Raw genomic sequence first — 13995 nt, forward strand, 5'->3', positions numbered from 1 at the left:
TGAATTCTGCATCCTAGCCCCCAAATCTCACAATCAAAAGCATTTTGTTATAAAGTCACTTTAATTAATAATTTTGAGTATTTTCATTTTATTCCAAACTTCAGGTCTAGTATTATTTCCTATTAATTGCAATAATAATGTTGCAATATGGTAGTTACAATAATTTATTTTGATTGAAGGCTATCTTTAGCTTAAAGCTTTGAATATATTACATCATAACCTTTTGTAGACTATGAACCAACTTTATTAGATGTATGAAATATTATAATAGTTTAAGACTTGGGCGTCCAACCTTTTGGCTTGCCTAGGCCACATTATCTTGGGCCACATATATAAAACAGTGAATGTATACAAATAACAAACTTTCTTTATTGTTTAATATTTTTATTATATCTTGGAGGGCCACATTACTAGCTGTCCAGGGCCACATATGGACTGCGGGCTGCAGGTTGAGCACATTTGTTTAAGAGGATACAGATACATTCATGAGATTGAGTGGGATGGAAAAGAAGAACAAGGAGTGAGTGGAATGGATTGTTGATAGGTGGAATGATAATAACTTTATTAACAGTAGCCACCCATGACTATTTAAATTATATTCTTCCATAATAAATTGATCTATTACCTATAGTTATAAGATCAATGAAATAAAATATTTGAATCATAGAATCATAGGGCTGGAAGGGACCCTCAGAGGTCTTCTAATCCAACCCCTTATTTAAGGTAGGAACCTTATACTATGTGAATTAAAAGCCCATCCAATCTATTCTTCAAAAACCTCAGGTGATAAAGCACTTACAACCTCAGGAGGCAAGCTATCCCACTGATTAATTGCTCTCACTGTCAGGCAATTTCTCTTTAGAGATCCAGATTAGATCTTTCCTTGACAAGTTTCCATCCATTACTTCTTGTCCCACCCTCTGGTGCCCTAGTGGATAAGTAAATCCCCAAGTTATTATGACAACACTTCAAGTACTGGAAGACAACTATCATATTCCTCTAATCATTCTCTTCAATAGGTTAAATATGCCTAGCTTCCTCAACCATTTGTCATATGATTTAGCCTGTAGACCCATTATCGTTTTTGTTGCTCTTTTCTGCACACTTTCCAGATCACAACTTCTTTTTTCTATTGTGGTGACCAGAACTGAATGCAGTATTTTAAGTGTAGTCTCATCAGCATGGTGTAAAGTACTACTATCATTTCTCGCTAGGACTGTTAATGGATTTTTTGGCAATTGCAGCACACTACTGGCTCCTGCTTAAATGATGGTTCACTAAGACATCTCAGTTCCAGGTACCACCTATTCTATATATGTACAAGATGTGTCATCTAAATAAGCAATATAAAGAAAGTGAGAATTACAACCAAATAAGAAGGTCAAGAAAAATTAAAAAAATACAAAAGAAACCTGTAGAGAAGGAAGATATAAAGGAGAAGCAGTCATAGAATTATGTAAAAGAGAGAAGACAGGGTAGATGATATATTTGAAAGTTTATTCATTGAACTAGAGCACTTCTTATGAATACGTGTCCCAAGATAATGTTGCAGGATCCAATCTGGTATGGTCACCGGGATCAGAATTTGGTCTTCTAAGTGTAGAAAGTTAGCACTCACCCCTGTCCTAAAATAATGAAATATTCTAGGAAATATTAAAAAGGCAAAATATTATATTTCCCTGGATGGAGAAACATTTTTTTGAGGCAGGAAGCAGGCTCACTCTTAATAGCCCGCACCCTCCTTAATAGCTCATAGCAGATATCAGCCTATAATAATAGAGATAGAGAGATGGCTAGGTTTATTCATAAGCAAATACCCTCAACCAAGATCCAACAAAGGTAGGATTAGCCCTCAGTTATAATAGGAATTGCCCAAAGCCCCTTCATTACATCACCCAGAAAGATTCAACCAAGCCGGGGACACAGACAGCCTACAAAGTTAGCTAAGATCCCCGCCTCCTGGGAGTCTGACAGCCAATAGGATACTTGTGCTTGCCACAGGAACAGAAAGCTCAAGTTCAAAGCCCAAAAGAGGGTGTAAAAAACACCCACTCTCCACTCAATGTGGTCAGCTAGCCAGGACTTCAAACCCATGTGGTCCTGTTCACCTTTAATCTATCCTTCCAAGCAGTCTCCATGTTTCCAGTGTCTTTCTCCCCACTTAGAACTGAACCCAGAAAGACATTTCTTCTAATCTAATAATAAACTTAAACTTCTTCCAACACGAACTTTCAGACTTATGCTGGAGCCCATCTTCAGAGGAGTGGGGCAATAAGATGGGCTCCAGCACGTCCAAAAGCACGAAAGACTAAACCTCTCGTCCCGGTAACCAAACAGGATTGAATCCTAGAGCACTTCTGGAAAGTGAAGGTAAATGTGTCTTAAAATACATTGCTAAGAGCAAACTGCCAGATTAATAAATTACCAACGCCACCATTTAAAGTCTTACAAAATATTAAACTATTCCATGCATTTTGTGAGCAGGTATAGTAAACTGAGCAATAGTCAAAAGACTGGGAAATACTAATTTATATTCTAAGCCCAAAATGAAAAGTATTCAAACTACTGTATAATACTAATAAAATGACATTCAAAATTAAAGGAAGATACTCAAGAGTCAACAATTGATTTCAGGAGAAATTTGGGGTCATAATAATGATAATCAGAAAGCACCTGTATGATCTATATGACTTTTTGATTATGAATTGAAGGGAAACAAAACAAAATCTAATTTATCTGTACTACTGTATCATGTGGTAGACAAACTAGTTTGAAATATGTAAATAAAACTGTTAGATTGTGTAATGGGTAGGCACACACAGGTTTAATGGTAAAAACAGCTATTTATTAACTACAACAAGTAAGGACAATCCAGCAAAGGTTGAGTCTGACATCAGCCCTTTTATAGGGAGCTGTCAGACCCTTCGACAATAGGATTAAACCTCTTTTCCCACCGGAATAAAGGGCCTTGTTGGAAACCACTGCAGTTAGTACAAGTATCTAACACCCCTCTCCTCTTAGATGGAACAATCCTACTGGTATCATAGTCACGCAGGTAGGCGGGCTTTTCGGTAGCGCTGCCTGACCTGCGCAGTTCAGTAAGAGGGGTTTCCTTGGACAGGTCAGACAGACCTTTTGCTCCACAGCTCTGCTTGGTGGAAGCTGGAGCTTCTGGAGCCGGTTCGTTCGGAGCTCGCTGCGGGCCTTCAACAAAACTAGATAGGTTTCCTGGTACTCTTGGGCTTGAGCTGGCCATGGAAGGAGTAGGCATTTGCTCCGTTTGGGTAGGGCTTTGGCTAACTTGTGCAGGAGTTACCTCTGGTTGTCTAAGAGTGGAGTTGGAGAGGTGGCCACGGAGTTGGTCAATATGCCTTCTCCAATTCCTACCATCCTCGAGCTCTAGGAGGTAAGAGCGAGGGCCGGTGATGCCTATCACTGTGGCAGGAATCCACAGAGTTCCCCCGGCGTACTTGTGGGCATATACCGAGTCCACTACACTAAAAGTCCGAATCTTGCTTGTGGAGTCTGGGGGTGATGAGGCAGAATAATTGGGGTGTAGCCGCTCTAAGTGGGACCTTAGCCGGCAACCCATGAGAAGCTCGGAGGGGCTTCTCCCAGTAGTGGCACTGGGTGTGATGCGCTGAATTAGCAAGTAATGGTCAATCCATGTTTGCCAATCTCCTGGGCCCATCCTAGAGAGGGCCTCTCACCATTCTCTCCGCCTGACCATTGGAGGCTGGATGGAATGGCGCGACCAGCGCATGCCTGATTCCCTGAGCTGCTAGGAAGGTCTAAAATTGCATGGCCATGAATTGGGGCCCGTTGTCAGAGACCAAGACGTTGATCTCCCTGTCCATGTTAGGCCACCACATGTAATTCCTAGCCAAAGACTTCATCCTAACAATTCCAGGATGCCCTATATGTAAAGCCTCTAATACTGCAATGCACAGTTTGGGTGGAACAACAACCCAGTCCCCCCACCATGGACAGCCATTTACCACCAATAACTCATCACATTTAGCAAAATACATTTTAAAACCAGCCCCTTGGGCCACCCCCTCCACACCCAGTTCAAAATTTGCTTGATTGTGGACTCCTTTGCACAGTGACGGGTAACGTCAGTGGACAAGACAGGCCTAGTCTCCAGCAATCAATAAGGAGGACTGGCATCTCAGAGATAGGGTCAGCAAGAAGTTCAGGGAGCGGGCAACGGCTGAGAGCGTCAGTGTGCCCCAAAGTGGAGCCCGATTGGTGGATGAGGCGGTAGGAGTAGGCAGAAAGGAAAATGGTCCATCTGGTCATGCGGGGTGATAAAGATACTGGGGTAGGTCTGTCCCCAGCCAGTAAGCCAAACAACGGCTTGTGGTCTGTAATCAGTTCGAAGTCCTGTCCATAAAGGTACTCGTGGAACCTTTTTACTCCAGCCACAGCAGCCAAAGCCTCATGGTCCATCTGGGTGTAGTTCGCTCTGCGGAGGATAAGATCCTGGAGTAAAATGCAATAGGGGCTTTGGTTCCGTTAGGCATACAGTGGCTGAGGACAGCACCGATGCCAAACAGTGAAACGTTGCAGGTCAGCACCAATGGCAGGGTCTGGCTGTGCTGGATGAGAAAAGAATCCACTGACAGAAGTCGTTTTACCACAGCAAATGCGGCAGCCTCGGCTTTACCCCAGGACAACTTTGCGTTCTAAGCCAGGAGACGGTGTAGGGGCTCAGCAACGGTGGCTTTCTGTTTAAGAAAGACGCTGTAGAAATTAAGCAGCCCGAGGAACGTCTGCAGCTCGGTTTGATTGTGAGGTGTGGGGGCGTCCTGAATTGCTTTGATTTTTTGAGTGGTCGGGTGTATCCCAGAGCCATACCCTAGGAATTCAACCATTGGCACGTTCATTTGGCATTTCTCCTTTTTAAGACGGAGGCCTTTGTCTCTAATTCGAGCCAAAACTGTTCGTACACATTTCAAAAGTTGTGCCTCGTTTGCAGCCGATACTAAGATGTCGTCGAAATAGCGGATGACTCCTGGAATCCCCTGCAAAAGCTGTTCCATGACACTTTGGAACAGTCCAGAGGCAATACTAACGCCGAATTGCAGGCGGTGATATTTGAATGCATCCCTGTGCGTCACAATGGTTTGGGCTTCTGCCATAGTGCCATCTACAGGCAATTATTGGTATGCCTGTGCCATGTCTAATTTAGCGAACATTTTTCTGGGGCCTAACAAATGAAGGAGGTGCTGTACAATGGGTACAGAGTAGGCGCTTTGTTGTAGTGTTTTATTAATTGTGCATTTGTAGTCCACGCAGATGCGGACTGACCCATCAGATTTGACAGGTGTCACTATAGGGGTCTCCCAGCATGCGTGATCGACTGGCTTTAGGATTCCCTGGCCTACAAGATTGTCAATGTCCCTGTCAATTTTGGGGCGGAGAGCAAAAGGTATACTCTCCTGGGTTTTAGCCTTATTGTGGCTATGTTGTGGTCCAAACTAAAGGAAATTGGAGTCCCCACATACTTACCCAGACCAGTGCCGAAGACATCCTCGAACTCCTTAAAGATGGCTTCAGCACCATCGTCTTTCAAAGGCGTTGATGCCGATCACCTCTAGGACCAGGGCTTGGAATCAATCTAGCCCTAGGAGGCTCTGCAGGTTGCCGCTGACCACTGTCACTGGGAGTTTCCTGCTGAATTGTTTGAAGTTCACCTGGAAGGTGCCTTGGCCCATGATGAGGACCTGGTTTCCCTGGTAATCGCGTAGGCAGATGTCAGGGGTGCGAAGATGCTGCTTATTGAGGCTAGGGATAGCCTGTTTCAGGGTAGACCACGGTATGATGGTCAGCGATGACCCGGTGTCGATCTCCATCTCACATGGAGAGTCCTCAATGAGGACTGTGACCTTCAGCTTTTTTGCCTGCCTGGTGCGGATTTGTCCAATTGATATGTGGTGGGTGACTCTGTCGTCGCCCTCTAAACGCCGTGGTGGCTTCTTCCAGGCCCCTTGGCTGGGCCTCGGTTGATGGTTTGGTGCGCTTCTAGGCTGCCAGCTAGTGGCAGGGAATTCGCTCTGGCACACCTTGGTGATGTGCCCCTTTTGCTCGCAGCACTGACAGGTTGTGTCACAGAAATGACACCCTGATTTGGCATGGTCTCCTCCACAGCTTGAGCAAGGCAGGAGGCGCTGCTTGAATTTGTGCTCCGGCTGGACGCGGCTACTGTACATGCGGCAGCTGTCATCTTCTTCTCCTTCTGAACTCTCGGGCTCTGCAACCTCGCTATGTATGCGTGTGCTTTTCCGCGCGTCTTGGGGGATGCTTTGGCGCTGCAGAGTCTCAGTCGATTTGACGGCTGATTCTGACGCCCTGGCTTCATCCATGGCAATCTGCAGAGTGAGGTTAGATTTTGCGAGTAACCTCCTCTGTAAGTTAATGTCCCGTACGCTGCATATTATGCGATCCAGAATCAGCTCGTCTAAGTCTCTGAATTCGCAGTACGCTGCGGCCTTGCAGAGCGCAGCAACATACTCATTAATCGATTTGCCCTCCTTCTGATTTCTGATGTTGAATTCATGCGGCGAACGTGCTTGGACGGCTTGGGCACGTAATGAGTCGTAAGCGTCTGCTGGAGCACGGCCCAGGCAACTGATTGGAGTGGCGTCGACTCAGAGAGGTCGTTTGGCATTTGGAACACTTCCCGGCCATAGTACCCAAGGAACATGTTCTTCTTGCAGCCTTCAGAAAGGCCCATGAGGTAATTTGCCTTGAGGAAACAGTCAAATCGTAGCATGTACAAGTCCCAGTGCTCGGTGACTGAGTCATATGGAGTCAGTGGGGCGTGCATGGCCATTTTGTGTTCAGAGGGCGTTTTGAGTTTGCCGCTCAAAAATGGCTGCTCGAAGCCGCACTGAGCCCCGGGCTGGATGTACTTGCTGGATTGCTACGCTCTTTTCGGTTCACCTAGTTGCCTTCCAATCCCACCCTCGTCGCCAGTGTTAGGTTGTATAATGGATAGGCACACACAGGCTTAATGGTAACAACAGCTCTTTATTAACTACAACAAGTGAGAACAATCCAGCGAAGGTTGAGTCTGACAGCAGCCCTTTTATAGGGAGCTGTCAGACCCTTCGACCAATAGGATTAAACCTCTGTTCCCACCGGAACAGAAGACCTTGGTGGAAACCACTGCAGTTAGTACAACTATCTAACAAAAACTGATTTTATTCCTTGGATCTATTCCTCCAAACCAGTTTACTTGATAAAGCCATCCCTACCCCTTAGCCTATACTTGATTAGAAAATCCTTGCAGTATTGCAACTTTCTCTAAATTCAGCTTTATTCAGACACTTTTTATTCTTGACCTTTTCCCTGTTAAGAAACACTCTGATTCTTCATGATTTGTAAATTAACCTTGGGAATTCCTTTGTCTAGAAGTTACTGTGCTGTATCCCTCTGTTTCTCCAAGCCACAATGTCAGGGAAATACTTTAAGAGCTGACCAGCTGCTACAATGATATAGGGTAGGGAAATAGTCACAAGGTTTTTGGGCTGATTCAACTTTTAGAGGCTGTATATATAAGAGAGGCTCTATGAGAGTGTCTTTCTCTCCACGTATGCTTCTATGCTGTAGATGATGATTGATTGCCTGACTTTGCCTAATACATGTATGTATATATTCCTTATAGATAAACCACTATTTGAAAGATAAACCTCTGTTTACTGTATTTTGCTCCTGGGTTGTCTCAAAATAGTCACACTATGCGCACTCTGACACACAGGGCTAATGAAAATGGTTGTGACTGTTAGAGAATATCATGTCTTCCGAATGAGTCACCTCAGAATCTGGGACAAAGACCTTAGTCACTATTTAAAATGAGTCAGGTTTTGTGTTTATATTTTTAAATTAAAATTTGGGAGAACCCATGTCAAGAATTAGGATTCAGATTGAATCTTACTATGTTCATTTGCTTCCTTCAGTTACCAACTATCATTTCTCTGTACTTTCCTCTTTAGGCATTAGAAAATTTCTGCAGATTGGTAACAAAATTTAGTTCTGCATTCTATAATGTCTTTACTGAATTTGTCTGGCTTTCTCATGATGGGATATTTTGATGAGCTAGGAAGGCAGGAAAATGGTCAACTTCCCATGGCTGTCAAAATTGCCTGAATTTTTCATTTTTACATTGACAGCTATTGGTATTTAAAAATGGGGTGGGGGAATATGTCATACCTGTCTTTACTATCCAGATCACTTATTTTCTCATTTATTCTAAATTGATTTTTCTGAAGCTGGAATAATTCTTTATATAGTTAGTGCAGTTGTTTGAATATAGATAGACCTATGCCAATCTCTGCCTAATGAAAACTTTATGTAATTTTAAGGACTCCATCTCTTAACACTTATCGCAAGAATTACAGATTTTACACTTTTCCATATAAATTTTCAATAATGCGCTCTTTTCATGCCAATAGATACACTCTTAAGCTTGCCAAAAATTACTGTCAGGTTCATGTGTGACTTATGACGTTTTTCCATAGAACTCTTGCAGAATGATCCCCCCCCCTGCAGTAGGCAAGATAGCCTTAACTACTATGTTATTCCTTACATTTACAGGCCTTTGGCTTTTATTTGCAGACCAGGCTTTGAAAAATATTTGTGCACTTGGAGGTGCATCCTGCTATGAAAGTAGGCTAGTTTTGTAATTTTGTTCTTTTCAGTGAAATGCACTTCATCAAAACAATTTGTCTGATTTTCTTGAACTCCTGATCCACAATGAAAAGAATATGGTAAGTAGGTGTGACTTGCTAAAGTAAGAGCTTTTCCATAACAATATCAGATCTCAATGATGAAGCTATTATGGTACACTAAGAAGTTTTCTCATAATTACAGTATGTCAGTTGGCCTTTGATTTCACTTTTGTTTCCTGTACGGATATAACTGAAAATCCTCTATATCAAATACTGTCATCAGCAGCACTTTTTCTATTTGACCATATTTTTGTTCTGTTTTTAACAGGATTCTACATTTTCTGTTGCTTGCTCTTCTACATATTGTACAGATCTGCTCTGTTGGGCAGATCCTATTTTTCCATGGCCTTGACCTGTTACATGGAAGAAGTTTTATCGTTTCAAGGAAATTTGACTTTTTTTTTGGACAAATTTATTCTTGGACAGGGTTATTCTTGGACAAGGTTATTCTTGAAGCTATTACTATGGTCGCACACATATATTCCCATACCTCCTAGATGTTAAGTTTGTCCAAGAGACAATAAAGAGCCAGTTTGGTTTAGTGATTAAGAAATTCCAAACAAATGGCTATCCACTCTCTTCTTGAAAAACTTCAGTGATGTAGCATCCAAAATTCTGGAGGTAAGCTATTCCACTGAGTAGTGTTTGCATGCCTCTTAGAATCTCCATGAAGTGCAATGGTGACAAATAAGTCAATCAGTCAGTCAGTCAGTCAGTCAATCAATCAGTAAATTAATAAAATTGTTCCCACTGTCAGGAAATCTCTCTTTAGTTCTAGGTAGGATCTTTCTTTAATGATTTTGTTCTGTCCCCAGGTGCTTTGGAGAATAGGTTGATCCCCTCTTCTCTGTGACAGATCCTTGAGTACTGGAAAACTGTTATCATGTCACCCCTAGTCTTTCTCTTTATTGGACTAGACATACTCATTCCCTCAGTTGTTCATCATATGCTTTATCTTAGAGACCTTTTTCATCCTTGTTGCTTTTCTCTCACTCTTTCTAGGGTCCAAATATCTTTTCTGTATCATGGTGATCAGAATTGGATGCAGCATTCCAAGCTTGGTCTGATCAGTACAGTATAAAGTGGTATTATCACCTGACATGATCTTGAAACTATCACTTCGTTGATGCAGTCTAAGACTGCATTAGCCTTTTTGGCAGTTGCAGTACTCTTCTGGCTCATACTTAAGTGGTGGTTACTAGGACACCTAGATCCCTCTCACAGTTCATCCCCCCCCCAAAAAAAATCTTTCATTCTTAAAACATCTAAATTGAGAGGATTGGAAAATTCTAATCATATCCATTGCTAAAAAGGTTGTGTTGTCTAAAAGAAGATTGAGTATTTGAATATTACAAATTAATTTAACAATTCCAAATAAAAAACCACAGCTGTATTTTTATACTTATTCAACATGGGTTTATGCAACTGCTGACTATTAAAAAAAAGAAAGTGAGAACTCAAAAATTGCCATAGTAAAGAATAATGTGCTCTTAGGAGCTAGGTTTCTAGGTTGCGAAATTCCATTGCCATGTTAGGTAATATCAGCAATGGAAAAGATGTGAGGAAATAAGTTTTCCTGATTGACAAGATTGTGAATATCTTTCTGTTATGTCAGTTATGTTCATGATAGAGTGGAGGAGTTCCATGTGTGGCAGTTAGTTTACATGCCAGTGAATATATATGTGAGTTTCCTGTGTGTCAGTTAATTTATATATGAATATCTTTTGATAAGATTCATAGATAGAGTTTAAGTCTTATGCTGTTTATTGCAGCATAGTTGGAGTGCCAGGCATCTAGGAATTGTCTTGCATTTTTCATCCTAGCTGGTTTCAAAACCTCTACTTCTAACTCCAGAAGTTGCATGAAAGAACTGTGCTCTTGTGTGGCCTTTAGACCTGCCCAGAATGAGTTTGTGTTTCTCTTATTTATTTTAATTATTTGTCCTTTTTTACATAATATATAGAATCACATATGATTGGACTGTATTTTTTAAACATATACAATATAGCAGGATACAATAGTAGAGTTGGAAGGGACCTTGGAGGTCTTCTAGTCCAACCACCTGCCTAGGCAGGAAACCCTATACCATTTCAGACAAATAGCTATCCAACATCTTCTTAAAGACTTCCGGTGTTGGGGCATTCACAACTTCTGGAGGCAACCTCTTCCACTGATTAATTGTTCTAACTGTCAGGAAATTTCTCCTCAGTTCTAAGTTGCTTCTCTCCTTGATCAGTTTCCACCCATTGCTTCTTGTTCTACCCTCAGGTGCCTTGGAGAATAGTTTGACTCCCTCTTCTTTGTGGTAACCCCTGAGATATTGGAACAATGCTATCATGTCTCCCCTAGTCCTTCTTTCTCTTAAGCTAAACATACCCAGTTCCTGCAACCGTTCTTCATATGTTTTAGTCTCCAGTCCCCTAATCATCTTTGTTGCTTTTCTCTGCACTCTTTCTAGAGTCTCCACATCTTTTTTACATCGTGGCGACCAGAACTGAATGCAGTATTCCAAGTGTGGTCTTACCAAGGCATTATAAAGTGGTATTAACACTTCACGTGATCTTGATTCTATCCCTCTGTTGATGCAGCCTAGAACTGTGTTGGCTTTTTTGGCAGCTGCTGCACACTGCTGGCTCATATTTAAATGGTTGTCCACTAGGACTCCAAGATCCCTTTCACAGTTACTACTACTGAGCAAGGTACCACCTATACTGTACCTGTGCATTCTATTTTTGTTGCCTAAATGTAGAACCTTACTCTTTTCACCATTGAATTTCATTTTATTAGATAGTGCCCAATGTTCAAGTTTGTCAAGATCCTTCTGTATCTTAAGCCTATCTTCTGGAGTGTTGGCTATTCCTGCCAGCTTGGTGTCATCTGCAAATTTGATGAGTTCCCCACTTATTCCCTCATCCAAATCATTGATGAAGATGTTGAAGAGTACTGGGCCTAAAACAGAGCCTTGGGGTACTCCACTGCATACTTCCCTCCATGTAGATGCAGTTCCATTGAGGACTACACGTTGTGTGCGGTTGGTCAGCCAGTTACGAATCCATCTGGTGGTGATGCTGTCTAACCCACATTCTTCTACTTTATTTAGTAGTAGGTTATGGTCTACCTTATCAAAAGCCTTACTGAAGTCCAAGTAAACTATATCGACGGCATTCCTCTGGTTCACTAATTTTGTCACATTATCAAAGAATGCAATCAGATTAGTCTGGCATGATCTGTTTTTGACAAATCCATGTTGGCTTTTGGCTATTACTTTGTTTGCTTCTAGGTGTTCGCAAATTAGTTGTTTGATTATTTTTTCCAGAATCTTTCCAGGTATTGAGGTCAGGCTGATAGGTCTGAAGTTTCCTGGATCTAATTTTATCCCTTTTTTGAAGATGGGAACCACATCAGCTCTTTTCCAGTCCTCTGGTAGTTCCCCGGTGTTCCAGGATCTCTGAAAGATATAATTTAATGGTTCTGAGATCTCATCTGCTAGTTCCTTCAGAACCCTGGGGTGTAATCCATCCGGTCCTGGTGATTTGAACTCGTCTAGGGTAGACAGGTGCTCACTTACCATTTTCTTCCCTATTTCAATTTGTGTTCCTAATCTGATTTTTGTGGTGCTGCTTTTGATAGGTTGGACTGTTTTATCCCTTTGTGTAAAGACAGATGCAAAACATGAGTTAAATAGTTCTGCTTTCTCTCTGTTGCTTGTCACCTTCTTGCCATTTTCTCCTAGCAATGGACCAATTGTTTCCTTAACCTTTTCTTGTTTTTAACATGTTAGAAGAAGCTTTTTTTTGTTAATTTTTACTTTTGTGGCAAGCCTTTCTTCATTGTGAGCTTTAGCTTTCCTTACTTCATCTTTACAGGCTCGGGCTATTTTCTGATATTCTGCCTTAGTTATGTCCCCCTCCTTCCACTTTTTATACTTACCTTTTTTGTCTTTCAGTTTGCCAGATAGTTCTTTATGCAGCCATGCTGGTTTCTTTTGGGAGCTGTTATTTTTCTTCTTCATTGGTATTTATTTATATCATTTATTCAGGGGTGGGAGATGACACACCAGCAGTTGAGTATTTTCTGGATTTTTCACATGCCAAGCCCAAAGATTTTGCCATCCGTGGCCTAGAATATAGATTTATTGGCATAGTTATTCTAGTAACCTGGTGGTGGTCTTTGAAATTGCATTAATGTAAGACAGGGCAATCCTTTGGTAAGCTGACTTGCCCGTGCTATTTCAAGTAAGTGATATGAACTTTTTGATGAAGTTCTGAGGGCAGGGGTGGGCTTCAAAAATTTCAGCAAGAGGTTCTTTGCCTGGTTGCTGGATAGGCATGGCTATGGTGGGCATGGCCTTCACGGCCTCCTGCACCGCATGGAGTGGGGTGTTTTCACCTTCCCCAGGCTCTGGAGGCTTTCCTTGAGTCTCTAGGAGAGCAAAAACCACCTCCCTCCAGGTCCGGAGGCCCTCTGGAGGCCTGAAACTTCCAGGAGGCCTGTTTCCCCCCTCCCCAAGCCCCCGCATGGGGCCTGTACTTACCTTGCATCCAAAATGGACAGTGTGGAGCAGAGGTGGTTCCTACCGGTTTGGCCGAACCAGTAGTGGTATGCTGGCCTGGGTCGCAGAACCGGTACGCTGCCTGGCCATGCCCCTGAACCCCCAGTCGCCGCTCACTCACCCCGCCCTGCCCAGTCTCTGCTCTGCAGCTTGCCTGCCTGAAGTGCTGCGCCCCTGATCGGTTTGCCAGGTAAGTCTGCAAGTAGCAGCTTAGCTAGCTGCCCCTGCCCACTTCCCCATGGCCCTGCCATGCTTCCCTGCCTTCCACAAGGCCTTCCCGGCATCCCTGTGGCTAGCTTGGAAAGGCAGGCAAGCAGAAGGCCTTGTGGAAGGCAGACAAGCATGGCAGGGCCGCAGGGAAGGAAGCAAGTAGCCTACTACCTTCCATGCAGCCCTCCCCTGCTTTTCACAGTCTTCTTGGTGTCCCTGGGACCAGCTTGCAAAGGCAGGCATGCAGAAGGCTGGGTGAAAGGCAGGCAAGCATGTCAGGGCCACAGGGAAGGGAGCAGACAGCCTACTCTCTTCCTCACAGCCCTGCCATGCTTGTCTGCCTTCCATGTAGCCTTACTGGCGGTCCCCCATGCCCGCTTGCCTTCCCAGGTCGGTGTCCCACCCAGACTCAGTGGTTGGTGGGAGGGTGGCCCTTGGTGGAAATGCAGATGCTGCGCTGGAGCTGAGAGGAGTGGTGGAAGTGGTGCTGCGGGAGGG

The sequence above is a fragment of the Natrix helvetica genome (assembly GCF_964273705.1).
Source record: "Natrix helvetica genome assembly, chromosome: Z".
Taxonomy (NCBI): domain Eukaryota; kingdom Metazoa; phylum Chordata; class Lepidosauria; order Squamata; family Natricidae; genus Natrix; species Natrix helvetica.